The 15,075-nt window shown below is 49.5% G+C and overlaps 1 protein-coding gene across 7 annotated transcripts in view; it reads right to left on the bottom strand.

Annotated features, from left to right (window-relative positions):
- LPP (LIM domain containing preferred translocation partner in lipoma) overlaps positions 1-14,517 on the bottom strand; it is a 742,983-nt gene extending 728,466 nt beyond the window's left edge. For 5 of the 7 annotated variants that reach the window (XM_062210203.1, XM_062210206.1, XM_062210207.1 and 2 more), the window contains exon 1: positions 14,372-14,517. The gene's annotated coding sequence lies outside the window, so the exon portion shown is untranslated. Of the gene's footprint in view, positions 1-14,167; positions 14,251-14,371 lie in introns of those variants that run through there. The other 2 variants (XM_062210196.1, XM_062210204.1) reach the window with 2 other exon arrangements.
- Between the last annotated feature and the right edge of the window lie 558 nt (positions 14,518-15,075).

Genomic DNA, 15,075 nt, shown 5'->3' on the forward strand with positions numbered 1-15,075 from the left:
CTTTGAATTCCGTTGTCCAGGCTCCTTTGGAAGTGGCCAGAGAGTAGAACTCCTAATTCTATCACAGTTAATAAGGTGGACGTCTACGCTGCCCTTCTCAGCTCTGAGAGGCTCAGCATGTTAGTTCCCATCAGCTTGCAAACCCCAGCTCCCTCACTTCTCACTGCAAAGGACAAGACCTATGGTCCAAAGCAGCTTTTCCCACAGCAAAACGGATACCTAATTCCAAGAAATGTTCGAGGGAAAATGGGGGAATGCCAGGGTCTACAATGAAAGAATTTTGAAGACTAAACCACTTGGGAGGTCACAAAGTACATTATTTACTAAAACCTCAGAAAAGGCTCATGACAAAGATATCCATGGAAGCAAAGCTCCTTTGGCGGGGCCAGCGTGGTGGCGTGGTGGGTTAAGGCACCACCTGCAATGCTAACATCCCAGCATCCCACATGAGCGCCAGTTAGAATTCCGTCTGCTCCACTTCGAATCAGCTCCCATCTAATGCACCTGAGAAAGCAGTGGAAGATGGCCCAAGTGCTTGAAACCCTGCCACCCACGTGAAAATGAGATGAAGCTCCTGGCCCCAGGTTTCATCTGACCCAGCCCTGGCATTGCAGTCATTTGGGGACCAGATGACAGAAGATCTCTTTCTCTCTCTCTCTCTCTCTCTCTCTCTCTCTCTCTCTCTCTGTCTTTCCCTCCCTCCCTCCCTCCCTCCCTCTCTTTGTAACTCTGCCTTTCAATGAAATAAAGGAATCTTTTTCCAAACAAGTAGAAGGTGGACACTTGGGGAAACACTGTCTCAGAGAACGACAGCATTGTAAGGGACCTCGGTGCTGTTGGAGCAGCATCCACCTCTCTAGACGGCATGCCCTCCCGAGAGCAGAGATGCTGTCTGATCACCATCACGGCACCCCCGACACCCAGCCCTACCCACGGAGGCCAATAGCTCTGTGTTACATGAAAAGACAGAGCCAAAACAGCAGGATGACCTCCCATGTATCTTCCTTGCCGCTTGCAAGACTGTCTCACGCAGAAAATGCATGCGGCAATTCTTAAAAAATGGAATGGAATGTGATGGGAAAGTTTCTCGGGTACCCATGCACCCAGAGGTCTCCAGACACCGCAGACTGCTGACTCCTCCTCTCCTTGGCTCAGGCTGAATATGGAGAAAATGAAGACGACAAGTCAGAAGAGGAGAACACTGGGAAAACCAAAGGCCCTTTGGGGTGGAGGAGGGCATAAATGTTGGGGATAAACAAGACCTGTCTGTATCTCATTTAGACTTAATAAGAGTTTGCTGAATGTTAATTAAATACTCAGTGGTTGTTACCAACTGTGGTGATTAACTTAATTTTGAATTAAATAAGCAATAAATGCTTAACTGAAGTTCTATTAAATTTTACCCAGCAAGTGAGGAATATCAGGCTCTTAATTGACTTTAAACAAGATAGTTATGGCAAGTTAGTTGAATTTTTATTACCTGAAGATAACTGCCTTATTAAATCTAAATTGACGATTTTATTTGAAAGGGAAATATGTCATCCGTTCTCTCCACGTACCAAAAACATAGCCAAAAAACTTCACAGTTAGCCCAAAGAATTTGGATTGGCACTTTGTTTTCTGGTCCCGTTTTGCTACTGTGTATTCTTTTAAGAATAAACATAAGTTGAAAAGCACCAGCGATGACTAGGAAGGGCTTATATCTAAGTAGACCAAAGAACCAGATGGACATGTTTTCTGAAGCACAAGCCAGGCCTTTGCTTTCTCAGTGTGGATACAGTGTGGAGATCATATTTAACATCACAACACTGAAATTTCCAGGATGTCTCCAGGGTTTAAAAGCCTACTGATAGAAAACACTTGAAATCATTACTGTTCAAATAAATGGTTGGCTCTATTACTGAACGAGCTGCATGACCTTAGGTAATTAACCTCACTTGTCCAAGCCTCAGCTATCACACACATCAAATGAGGAAGCGGGATTGTAGATCGCTGACTTTCTGCACTCCGTTTTTTCTTCACAGTATATGCAGCCCCTGGAACACTGCCTGGCACATAGCAGGTGCCCAACAGCATCAACGGACGGACTGAATGAATGAATACATAAAGCAAATTTAGGCAACTCAGAGCACTAAGCATTTTTAGCCCTCTCTTACCAAGTTTCTACAGCACAGACCGTTTTTAAATACTGTCGTTTGACAATCTGCACGAGGAGAAACACAAACACTAAACCTCGGCTTGGGAAATTTGTTTGATAATGAAAGAAATGCAGATTAGAGTAATAATGAAATACCGTTTCTTACATATTAATTACACAAAGACAAACCCAAGTTGTAAAATTAAATCCTGGTGTAGATACAGTGAAACAAGCAGATCCATACACTGCCAGTGACTCTGCAAAGTAGTGGGATTTTTGGAGAATAAATGGCAACAAATATGAAAAATAATAGAAATACTTGGAACTTTCACACCTGTAAATTCTCACTCCAAAGAACTGAGAACAAGTTTAACCAATCAAAACATATTTATTTAAGGTCTTCCGTGGAGAAACAAAAGGGGAAAGAGCTCAGCTACCTTACCATCTGGTAGGCTGACACCTAAACCACCTAAGAGAATGGGGACAACAGTTTGCAGTGACATTACATAGGCTCCAGTGCTTTTCCACGCTGACCAGAGAACTCCTTGCACAACCACGATCCATGAATGGCACTGGTATTCCCTTTTACAGATAAAGAATCAGAAGCTCCCAGAGACTTCATAACCGGAGAAAAGGGAAAGGCATATTGGTAACAAGTGGCAGAGCCATGATTTGACTCCAAACCTTCTGACTCTCCAAATCATCCAAGCAGTTCTACAACAGCCCAAAGAGATAACCACATAATACAATAGTAAGGGAGGGTGCTGGGCTTTTAGCCTAGTGGTTAAGACGCATAGACATGCCTAAGTTTGAAAGCAGCTCTGCCTCCAGCTTCCTGCTGTGCAGTCCCAGGGAGGCAGTGGCAATGGCGCAAATGGTGGGGTGGTCTCCTGCCACCCACAAAGAAGACCTAGATTGAGTTCCGGGCTCTCAGCCCAGCCTAGTGATCACAGGCATTTGCGGAATGAGCCAGCAGGTGGGAGATCTCTGTCTCTCTGCCACTCAAATTAATAATATTTTTTAAAAGGTGGGGGAAAATAAAAATGCCTAAGTCATTGCTTTTACAAAACAGTTTAGAAGGGAATAAAAGCTATTTCCATTGATGTTTATCATTACGTGTTTTGATGTACTGAATTGCACTTGATTTTTTTTTAACTTAAAACTATCCTACTTCCAAAAGGCTAGTCGTTAAAGTAAGATTTATTGATTTCAGGTAAATATAAAGCTTGGGAAAAAATAAGGAAGAGCTTTGTTGTAATAATAGTAAGCAAAAAGAAATTATGTAAATGTACAAAAATGTGGCCATGCACTTTTGGGAAGTTTCAACTAGAATTATGGTCTCAAAGAGATCAGAGAGAAGTATTTAAGTAGAGGGATTTTGATTTTTTAATGAAGTTAAGTAAATGTATTCTAAGTGAGCTCTTTTTTATTATCTTTTGATTCAGAGTAATTAAAGAATTCACTCAATTTCTATACTACTAAAGATATTCTTAAAACTCAGGTTGTCATTTATTACTTCATTTATAGAATACATTCATTCATAGGTTCATTCAACAAACGTTTATTAAATTCCTACCACATATCAGGATCCACAATGGATGCAGAGGGTATGGACAGGAACAAAAGCCAGAGCCTGGTTGAGATGTCTGCACAGGCAGGCATAGGGGGACTTTAGTATCCTGTTAATAGAAAACTTGAGTCCTGGGTCAATGTCCAACTAGGTTGAGCCCAGGTCAGATCATTTAATCTTTCCCAGCCTCAAGTTCCTGATCAGTAAAACTTGGACCATAGTAACCACAGGGCTACTGGAATGATTCACTTGTAAGTTACAAGAAAAACACATGCTTAACTGTAAACCCTATAAAAACGGCAAATGGGGCAGGCTGCACAGCACAGCAGGTTAAGCCACTGCTTGGAAAGTCCTCATCTCATATCAGAATGCCTAGAGTCAATTCCCACTTCTGCTTCTGATCCAGCTTCCTGCTAGTGGGCACCCTGGGAGGCAGCATGTGATGGTGCAAGTACTAGGTTCCTATTACCCATGTAGTTCGTTTTCTCTCTCTCTCTCTCTCTCTCTCTCTCTCTCTCTCTCCCTCTCTCTCTCCCTCTCTCCTTCCCACCCTCCCTCCCTCTCTCTCTCTCTCCCTCCTTTCTATTGCTATGCTTTTCAAATAAATAAACTTTTAAAAATTAGCAAGCTGCAGAAAGAGCCATACTACGTTGATGGTTCTATTGCAATCACATCATGCAAGCTGGCCTGGGCCACAAAGATCTCTCTGCTGAGTGTTAATTTATTGACACCAAAATGGTGGTTCTCTTACTATACTGTTCATACTTCTGACTTTTCTCCAAAATGACTACAATGATAAGGAAGACAAATCGAGAGAGGACCCCCAAATGATATTTCTATATCTTTTCCCAGGAATTAAAACAAATGAATAAAGAAATAAGGAAAGTCAAGGTTGAAAGGCCTCAAAGAGCCTCTTGCAGAGGTCTTCAACCAATGCCTGAATTTTTAAAAATTTTTATTTATGTATTTTCTTTTACTTGAAAGGGAGAGAAAGATTTTCCAGCCATTGGTTCACCTCCCAAATTTCTGCAACAGCCAGGGCTGGGCCAGGCTGAAGCCAGGAAAATAGAAGTCATTCTAGGTCTCCCACATGAGTGACAGGGACCCAAGTACTTAAGCCATCACCTGATGCCTCCCCAGGGGTGCACTAGCAGGAAGCTAGATAAGAAGCAGAGGTGGGACTGGAACCCAGGCCTTTGCTATGAGATGTGCGTATCCTAAGTGGCATCTTAACCACCATCCCAAGTGCTCACCCAGAATGCTTGAATTTTCACTGTAACATGATTAGTTTTCATATCAAATAAGAAAGACACTCTCAGTGCCAAACCAGTTGTTTTTCCCCCAGTGATTGGAGATTCTATAAATCCAGAAATAGTCAATTCTATTCAGAATGAAAAGGTTTCCTGGAATACTTTCAAGAGGAAAAGCAGTTGACAAATAGTTCTCTCCCCAGGCATATATTCTGTCACCCTTCTAAGACACCAGTTAGAGGATGAGGTCACCAGACGGCTGTGCTGGGACCAGGGCTGTGGTATCTGCTCAGGGCCTGGGTCTCCATTTCTATAAAATGAGAAGACTGAGTGACTCACATCCACTGCCTCAAGCCTAATCCAGCTTTGTTCGATCTCCCACCTGGGATACTGCAGGACCTCTCACTCTCTCCACCATCCTCCAATCCATCCAGCGCCCCATAACCAATCAATCTCCAAAAGGACAGACCCAAGCATCTCACTGTCCTACTTGATGAAGTCTCAACTCCAAAGAGCCATTAGGGCCCTTCTTGGTCTCAGCCTCATGTCCCTGGACTCTATTATGCCACCCATGACTGTAACTGCCCAAGGCATCATACACTTTCTCCTCTCCAGGTCTCTTTCCATGTTATTTATTTAAATGGGAGCACCTAAATATTCTCTCCTCCTCTAGCCCCTCCCACAATTGTACACTCACCCTTCAGTGCTCAATCAAATGACAGTCGCCTCAAATCCATTCAAAGGTACACTTTGGCACATTATGCCAAACAAATCAATACACAAATGTATCAAACTGATGGACAAATATTTCTTTAAAGTCCTGCCCAGCTGTCAATGCTGGGACCTTAATATTCTCCAAGTGAAGCTGCCATGGCCCAGAGGAGAGATTTCCAGGGTAGAAACGGGCAGCTAATGGAATGCTGACCTACCTTTCACCTCACTCTAAGAAAAAGTGCCACTCACCCGCCTGGTCCCTGTAGAGTTTGCCTTTCCCATGAGTCAGGGCACACCCCACCCTCTGCGGGCCAACTCCTTATTGCAGTTCTTGGGAACTATCAGTTTTCATACCAAACAAGAAAGACACTCTAGGTGCCAACCCGGTTGTTTTCTTCCTGGGAACTAAACAAGAACAATCTTTAGTGGAAATTCATTAGAAAGACGAAGGGCACGTGTCTCTGCTGACCTCCTGGCACTGGATTCAGCACAGCACTGGGCTTCCACGGTTGCAGTTCCAAATCGTTATTCGGGCCACCGGATGGAAAAGAATAGATCCAAGAACCCAGCTACAGTACATACACAGAGTCAACCTTATCTCTTAACTAGCACTAGCCTGAGCAAGCTTTCTTCCATTGCCTCTTGGTCCTAGCCTTCCCAGGTTTCAGTGTTTACCCCAAGAAGCCCTGGCACTAGCAATAAGCTGGGTCTAAATCCCATGCTCCCCACCAGCAGGGCAAGGTCCCACCCGTGTGGGCCGGACAGCACGCTGGCCACTCAGAACTGGCCCGACGCAAACACTATGCTGCCTCATAAAGCCCCTTCACAAAACTGTGTCTGGTTCCCACAAAGGCATTGCATCAGCTGCTCTCTTTTTGAGGGTAGCTGAGGCTCAGGCATGTTCCGAACTTGTTTAAGATCACAGCACTCATGGGTGGCCCAAACACAGGTTTTGGTTTTCCCTACATCAAAAACCATGGGTGATGGTACTACCAAGATGATGGGATGGGTAAGCCCAGGCTCTCAGGCTCCACGGTCCCACACCTGACTCTCAGCCTTGCTTTCCAAAGCCTTGGACTAAAGTAGCTGGGGTTGCTAATGAATATCAGTGAAATAACAAGAAGTTCCTTCCCTGTGTATAGGGCTTGCTCACCACAGAAGGGACAGAGTGGGACAAGAGCTCTGGAGGCAGGAATCTTTTCTCACTCTGCCACTTAAGGCCGTGCACCCCACTGGGAAGGTTCCTTCACCCCTGGACTCCTGCCACTTCTACAAGACAAGACTTGTCAACCCATATCTTGGATAGCAATTGGGGACTAAGTAATAAAAATGATTGTAAAATGCATTCACCACATAAAGTGCTATGAAGGGAATGAAACACTAACGGGTTCTGCGAGATGGGCTGCGACGGGCACATTTAAGAGGAAAGGAAAAGGCAGGGGGATTTACCTGCAATGGATCTGAGATGGTCAGTCTGAAAACCTTAGGCAAGCAAAAGTAAGGACACATACAAGAACAGTGGGGACAGAGAGAGGGACTGTCACAAGCATGGAACCTTGGACTTAGCACAGAGCCAGTAGCTTGGTTCTCACACACAAGCCACAACCATCAGTGGCAGTAAAATAAATAAATCCCCAAACCACACACACATTCCAACTGAACCACCTTAATCATACTGCATTCAAAGTGCAAAGCACCAGGTTGAAGCCAAAGATAAAGTGCACTCCAAGCTACCATCCCTCCCAAAATTCTCCAAAGCAAAGCCCCTGGGGCTGAGACGGCAGGATAAGGAAGCAACATGTCAGGTGCAGCAGAAACTGAGAATGAACAGCCACCATGGAATGCGGGCTGGTCTGGGAGTCTGGGCCAGGGCCCAACACCAGCTCAGGTGACAAGGGTGTGACCACACAAAGCTGTGTTGGGCCTCAATTCCCTCATCTGCACCACGAAGGCTCAGGTCACCCCAAGGCTCCTGTCAGTGCTGACAAGGCAGGACTTGGCTGCCAGCTTGCTGCTTCTCCTATTGACTACGAACTCTGGTATCCAGGAAACAGTTGTCCACACAAGACTGATAAGCTAGCAAATAATTAAAAGGACAGGAGTAGGCACTAAACTACTTGCTATTATTTTAACAGTGCACAGCTTCCAGAATCCCTTGCTGCCTCTCTACTCTGCTGACCAGAAAAATGGTCCGTCTCTCAGCAGTCTCCTAAGCTGGGTCCCTGCTCCTGGGGTTGGCCTGCAACTTCTCAGCCATCAGAGCTGTCGGAAGGATGGACCCAGGAAGGCCCTCCTTTGCTCAAGAAGCAATCATAGACCCTCACCCCTTGCCACTTCTGCCATTGTTCTTAGTTCAGCCTGCTGTCCATCACCCCACCCTCCCTAGCCATCCCCATCTCTCACAGTGATCTCTGAACACACTTCTCTCTTCCCCAGACGCTCCTGGGCCTCAGGTCTGTGTACAAGACTCTTCTGCCTGGAAAGCTCCCCCACCCTTGTGGGTTGCACCACATGAACACCTCCTCACTCCTCGAACCCCAACTCAAATGTCTTCTTTTCCATGCGCATTCCCAGGTCTTCCAAGAGGCTAGTCACTCCTCTCTTCCTGTTCCCATTAGCTCTTTATTAAGGCCTTAGCATGCTCCATTTTAAACTGTCTCCTATACTAGACTGGCACTTCTTAAAGGAAAAGCCCAGCTCAGTTTTCTCTGCTGGCCAGTATCCAGCTTCTCTGCCTGGCACATGGAACCATTCAGCACAAACTCATGGCCACTTGTTGCTGAACAACAGGGACACATTCTAAGAGGCGTGTTGTCAGGGCCAGTGTTATGGTGTAGCACGTAAACCCACTGCCTATGATGCATCCCATATGGGCACCAGTTTGAGTCCCAGCTGTTCCACTTCCAATCCAGCTCCCTGCTAATGGCCTGGGAAAGTGGCAGAAGATGGCTCAAGTGCTTGGGCCCCTGCCACCTACATGGGAGACACAGAAGCTTCTAGCACCTGGGTTCACCTGGTTCAGCCTGGACCAGTCCCGGCCATTGTAGCCATCTGGGGAGTGAACCAGCGGATTAAAAACATCTCTCTCTCTCTCTCTCTCTCTCTCTCTTTCTGCACCTCTGATTTTCAAATAAATTAATTAATCTTTTTTTAAAAAAGTGCGTTGCCAAGTGATTCCATTGTTTTGTAAAAATTATAAAGTATACTCCCACAAATGAAGATGCTTACAGCATCACTAGACATTAGAATCTTAGGATATTGCTGTCATATATATAGACCACCACTGACCAAAATGTCATTAGACAGCAAATGGTTGTACTAAATTTAATACAAAAGACTGGGTTAGAAGTGATCACACATCTATGTAGGGGAAAGGCAAGGAGTCTGCAAGTTGCTTCATGGCCCTAGGTGAATTATATCTCGATTTTCAGATTTATTTTATTTATTTGAAAGGCAGAGTTAGAAAGGGAGAGAGAGAGAGAGATTTTCCATCCTCTGGTTCACTCCCCAAACAGTCCCAACAGCCAGATGCTATATCTGGGTCTCCCACCTGGGTGCAGGGGCCCAAGCACTTAGACCATCCTCTGCTGCTTTCCCTGGCCATAGCAGAGAGCTGGATCAAAAGTGGAGAAGCCAGGACTCGAACCGGCATCCATATGGGATGTAGCACTGCAGGCAGTAGCTTTACCAGCTGTGCCACAACAACCAGCCCCTGATCTCAATCTTAAAGGATTATAGGCTTACAATAGGCAGATACCCAGGTGGAGGAAGCAGCAAAGGTAAAGGCATGGATTAAGGAAACAGGAATGGTCAAGGCCAGCAGAACCACCAGCTATGGGAGGGGAAAGTTTTAGAGCAGCAGCAGGTGCAATCACTCTCAGCATCACTGACCTAGCAACGCTCCACACTCCTTGGTCCCTCTGTTCCCCAGCCTTCACCTCACGGGCACAACTTCAGCACAGGTGATTCTCAGGCCAGTGCTGGGGCTCCTTAGGCTCCTGAGGTGGGATCAGAAAAACAGTCCCTCTCCCCCGTGACTGCTGTCCCTGGTTGCAGTGAACTTCCTGTCTTCATCCAGCAAGAACTGCCGGAGGCCTCTCATGGGTCGGGCACACTCATGTGCATTGGGAATACGGACATCAAGAAAGGAGACAGCATTAGCATCCTCAAGAAGCTTATTCTAAATGGAAGTGAGGCAGACAAGCACGTAGGTAAGGTGAAGTGGTGATTCACGCTTATATTGTGTCAACAGACGCTGTTCATCCGCTCAGCAAACAGCTACTGAACATCTTCAAGGCATCGGAGATGAGAGGCAAGGATTCAAAGACGAGAGAAGCAAGCTCTTATTCCTTTCGCCAGGTGCCATTCCTGGGAGCTGGGTCCTCTCACCAGAAAACAGGCAGCTCATCATGCCTTTATCTGCAAGTTATCAAAATGCAAAGGCCCACCTGAGGCAGGTGACAGGAAGGCCCCTAGGGATCTCTCTGAGTCTTGAGGGAACAGCCAGATCCAACAGGAGCTGTTTGGTTCAACTCCAGAGAAGCCCCCTCGCTAAGGGCAATGCCTGAGACCCACGCCCTTCATTGCTGATCACCTGATTACTTGACCACTCCGACTACCTGTCTGCAGAGCCCAGCAAATGCTTACTGCTGCAGGGGGATGGAAAGAGAGGCGGGGCTGACAGGCGCTGGGGCTTCTCCAGTTAGGTCTGGAGAGAGAAGAAACCCTAAGGCGGAGGGAACGGCAGCCTCTTCGGAGAAAACAGAGGGCAAGGGCAGCTCCCTTGTGGAACACAGAAGGCTGCTCACCCAGGTGAGCCCTCAACTCTCATCCCCTTGGGACTCAAGGAATGCGTGCTGAATGAAATTCCGGGGAAGGATGCCAAAGAACACAGTGGATTTCAACTTCTGGTGCTTGCGAACACAGAAAAGAAAGGTGAGAAGGCTCCAGATCAGACAAAAGTCCCAAACTACACCATGTTACTAAGTTGTGAACCTTATTTCACTTGTCATTCTCTCATCTGCACAAGTTACAATCCTCAAACCTGCCTTAATGAATCAATATGATAATTACACAAGTATTTTAAATTTTTTAAAAATTGTACTATTAGGAGAGAATGAGAAGATAAACATTTTCTAGCCTCAACTCTGGTCTACCTGCTTCCAAGCATTCATCCCTTTAGCCCTCCAGCCACGCACTCACCCTCCAGTCTCACCTGTGTGACCTACATTAGGAACACAGCAGTCCTCCCTCCAGGCCTATGGGCAGAATCCCACAACACTGCCATCCCTTCTCCCTCCCCTGTACCCACGTGTCATGTACCTCCTGTGCACCTGCACATCCATGGATTTCCACCTAGACACCAGCTTCATCCCGCCTTGCCCACCTCCAGCAGGGCACAGCCCAGGAAAAGTCCCTACCCACCACGGACACACTCAGCTCTGAGCACCTAATTACTGCCCTGGGTCAAAGTCTCAGGTTCACTCAGCTAGCAGGAATCACTGTACCTTGTGACTATCCAAATACATAATCCCAGAGAAGGTGCAGAGCCCTGCCCAGCTTCGCTCTCCAGTTGGTCTCCACCGAACCATTTGTTGGCCTCTGGAGCCCCTGAGATAAGCTTACACCTGACTTACCAGAAGGACGAAAGCTCTGCCCTTCTCCACTTCCCAGAGCTCCCTCCAAGCCGGCATTCATACCTCAGCCTTGAGAAAAAGCCACCTTCTTCCCTGCACCTGGAGATCCTCCCTCCCACTTGGGCAATTCCTGCCTGGGCCGCAAGACTCCATTCTGACACTGCCACCTCTATGATGGCTGCCCTGAGGATGACCCTCCTCAGGGCAGAGCAGTCAAAACATACCTCAAGCACTTCATCTGCTGACCCCGCCCACCCCACACCACACACACACACACACACACGTGTGCTCCTCCAGGAGTCTTCCTCGTCTTTGCGCCCCCAGAGCCTAGCTAGTCTTGCATAAGCGGGCTCCAGAACGTGTTTCATGCACTGTTTCCCTTCCTTGAAAACAGCAGCAAGGCTCCAGTGTCTGGCTTTGCCATGTTACCCGCCATCTTCTACCCCGCTGCCCTGTTTCAGTCCCAGCAAATCCCGGGCTTCCCAGCCCTGAGATCTTTGAGATTCCAGTGGAATAGCTGATGGGAAAGTGTTTTATACAGCACAAAACAATGGACGTTCATAAAGAACGTGATTAATACATTTTTATGGGATCTAAACCACTGTGTTAACTTAGGGTGAAAAAGAACTGCTCTACCACCACACATCCATCATGACAAGAAACCGGATTTCAGTGAAAGTAAAATGTGAAAAAAAGAATGCTTTAAAATTGATTTACTGTAATTTATTTGTCTCAATAAAAACAGGAGCGTGCTATAAAATTTTCATATTCACCAATGGCACATAACAGGCACTCCGTAACATAAGTCATGGAAATGAGCAAACACTCACTGACAATACTCGCAGGGCCAAATCATTGTCTCTCCTGCTGGAACTGGGCAGCAGGAGGCTTCCCAAGGCCGGTGCCTCCCCTCAGGTCCCAGCCTGCTCAGCACGCTCCAATGAGGACTTCAAGTCAGGACCAATCTCTGTCACCTGGCATTTTTAAGGCCCTTTGTAATCAGGTCTCCTCTGCCACCCACCACTGTCTGGGAAGGCCTGCCTCTCCATCAGACTGTGTCACTCTAAGAAAGGCTGGTCCCAGCGGAGGCAGTCAGCTCCTCCGCCCACTGCCTGGCCCCGAAGCCAACTCGAGGCTCCCGCTGTTTACAGGAAACCTGACCCTGGAGGACTGCCTGACCCAAAGGCCACAGGCTTGCCACCCTTCCACTCGCACAGCAAATCCCATCTGCAGTCTACGCTCGAGACCAGGAATGGGGAACCTTTTTTCTGGGTATTTATAACATCATTCTCAGGCCATACAAAATGATTAACTTAAAAATCAGCCTGGTGCGGATTTATTGCACTTCAAGTCCCGCCGGCAGTGGCTTTGGCAGGGCCAGACCAAATGGTGTCGTGAGGCTTTTATGTCCTGTGGACTGGAGGTTCCACACTCCACTCCTGTTCTGGCTTGTCAAGGCCTCAGCGTTGGGGTAAAAACCCTGCTGGGTGCCCTGGCCCCTGCCCCACTGTTACGCACTAGTTTCTAGGGCTGCACTGCTCTGGATCTGGAAAACAGAGGGAGTTAAGGATGGGAGGGGCGGAGAGCTGCTTTCCAAAGGCCCCCTAGCCACACACTCCCTTCCGTTCCTTAAAACTTCCTTAAAAGCACATGGCAGGGGGGCGGGGGGGGGGGGTGGGCAGAAAGTCACTAACACCTTAGTGAAAACGAGTTTTATTGAGGAAGCAAGAAACTTAGAAAAAGGAGAAAAGGCTTGAGAGAGAGTGAGTTGGAAACTTTCTGTTAAGCATGTCTGGTATGAGGAAAGTGGCTCAGGGACGGCCATGAGTTTTGGTAACTGTTCTGTGAGGCAGGAGAAACAGCCGCTGATGCCTTGCAGGGAAGAGAAGCCAGAGAGCCTTTGCAGTGGCCCTAGGACCCCAGGGAGGCAGAGACCCCGCCCTACTCCAGAACTCCTGCACACTTCCAGGGAATAGCCCACTCCCCCTTCCGGCCAGGCCTCAAACTAGCATTTCCAGTTCCATCTCCACTGCCCACAGACTGTGGTCCCCTCTGGTCTGCTGTCCCTTATCCCGAGGGCCTTTCTTGGTGCCACCGGGGGCATCAGATAACTCCCCATCCTTCAAAAGCCCTGATCCAGTACAGCCCCGTCCAAAGGGGCTACTCTGGATCTCTCCCAAGTTTGAGAGAGAAAATCAAATTCCTTCCCCCAGCTCGCCTAAAACCTGCCTTTCCCCAGGCAGCTGCACCTCCCACCTGCGGTCAGAGTGGGCTCCTGAGCGCCAGGTCTAGGCCCAGCACCCCCAGCACTGCCCTGCCACCGAGGGGCTACTCCAAAAATGCTTAGAGAAGGGACCAGGAGCTGGGGGCCGGCTGTAGTCGTTATGGCTCGGCCCGCAGTACATGACTTCGGGGAAGGCCCTCCTGCCCCCTGGGCCTCAGTCCTCCCGGCTGTAAAATGGGGGACTTGGATGTCTGGATCCCTAGGCCCTTTCCACGCTGACAACCGGGATTCCGCGAAAGCTCCGAGCGAGCGGCTGGGCGTGGCCCCGCCCCTTGGGCGCCCAGAAAAGCCCAGGCAGGGGGCGCGCGGGGAAAGACTCCAACCCCGCCCAGCCCAGGGTCGACGCTTTCCCCAAAAACTCTGGGCCCCCCTCCCCCCATGGCGCGCACCCCGTGATTGGGCCGCGGCCGGCACTTCCGCACCACGGGCCCGGCAGCCCCGGCAGCGCGCGCGACCCGCGCTCTGCGCCCCGCGCTCCTGCCGCCCCAGAGGCGCTCGCGCCCGGGAAGGGCTGGGGGTTCCCGAGGCGCCCGCAGGCGGAGGCTAGGGGGAAGGAAGGAGGATTTGCAACAATACCTCGGGGAGGAGGCAGCCCGGGCAGCGGCGGCGGTGGCGGCGGCTGGAGGCGGAGGCAGAGGCGGAGGAGGAGGTGCCCGGGCACTCCCCCTCCCATTGTCCCCGGCCCCGGCCAGGCCCGGCCCCGCGCCCCGCACCGGCCCCAGCGAGCGCGCCGCCCGCGCTCCGCGTCCCGCACCCCCGGGCGGTGCAGCCAGCCCTTACCTTGCGGCGCCCGGCTCTGTGCCGCTCGCTAAAGCTACTTATCCCGGGAAAGCTCGCGCGGGGCCCGGGAGCGAACCCACAGACAAAAAGTGAAACTTCGACAGGGCTGGAGCGGCTGCTGGTTGGTGCCTTTCCCCCTCCTTCCTCCCCACCGTCCCCACCCCCTCCCCTCGGTCTCCCGTGCGGTGCCCTGAGCGCTGGAGGCTGACGTCAGGGGCCTGAATTCCTGACTTTGCCTGCACGCATTTGTCCATGTAAGGTATGGGAAGGCGGGTGCCCGCGGGGCCGCCGCGCAGCGTCCGCCCGGCGGGGGAGGGGGCGCCGCAGCGGGCAGTGCCTTTGCCAAAAGGTGGGCGCACCGAGGGCAGTGCATTTCCTGGGAGGAAGAGGAGGAGACGTGGGAATGCAGGGAGCTTGCAAAGGAGGCAGGGAAAGAGGGAGGTGTGGAGGCTCGGAGGAAGAGGAAGGAGACGTAGGAGGAAGCGGCCCAGTCGAGGGGCTGCAGGAGAAACGGGGGAGCCAGGGTCTGCTGTTCGGGCGCCAAAGGAGAGCGCTGAGCCCGAGCGGACAAGATCCGGCCATGGAATCGCCTTCCAGTTTCCTGCTCCTCCGCCCTCCCTGGCTTCCCAGCTCGGCTCCAAACTTACGGGCTGTCAGAGCTGCCAAAGACCAAGTTGCAACCCATGCAAGTCGCAACTGACGCT

This window comes from Lepus europaeus, chromosome 2 (assembly GCF_033115175.1).
Source record: "Lepus europaeus isolate LE1 chromosome 2, mLepTim1.pri, whole genome shotgun sequence".
In the NCBI taxonomy this organism is placed as follows: domain Eukaryota; kingdom Metazoa; phylum Chordata; class Mammalia; order Lagomorpha; family Leporidae; genus Lepus; species Lepus europaeus.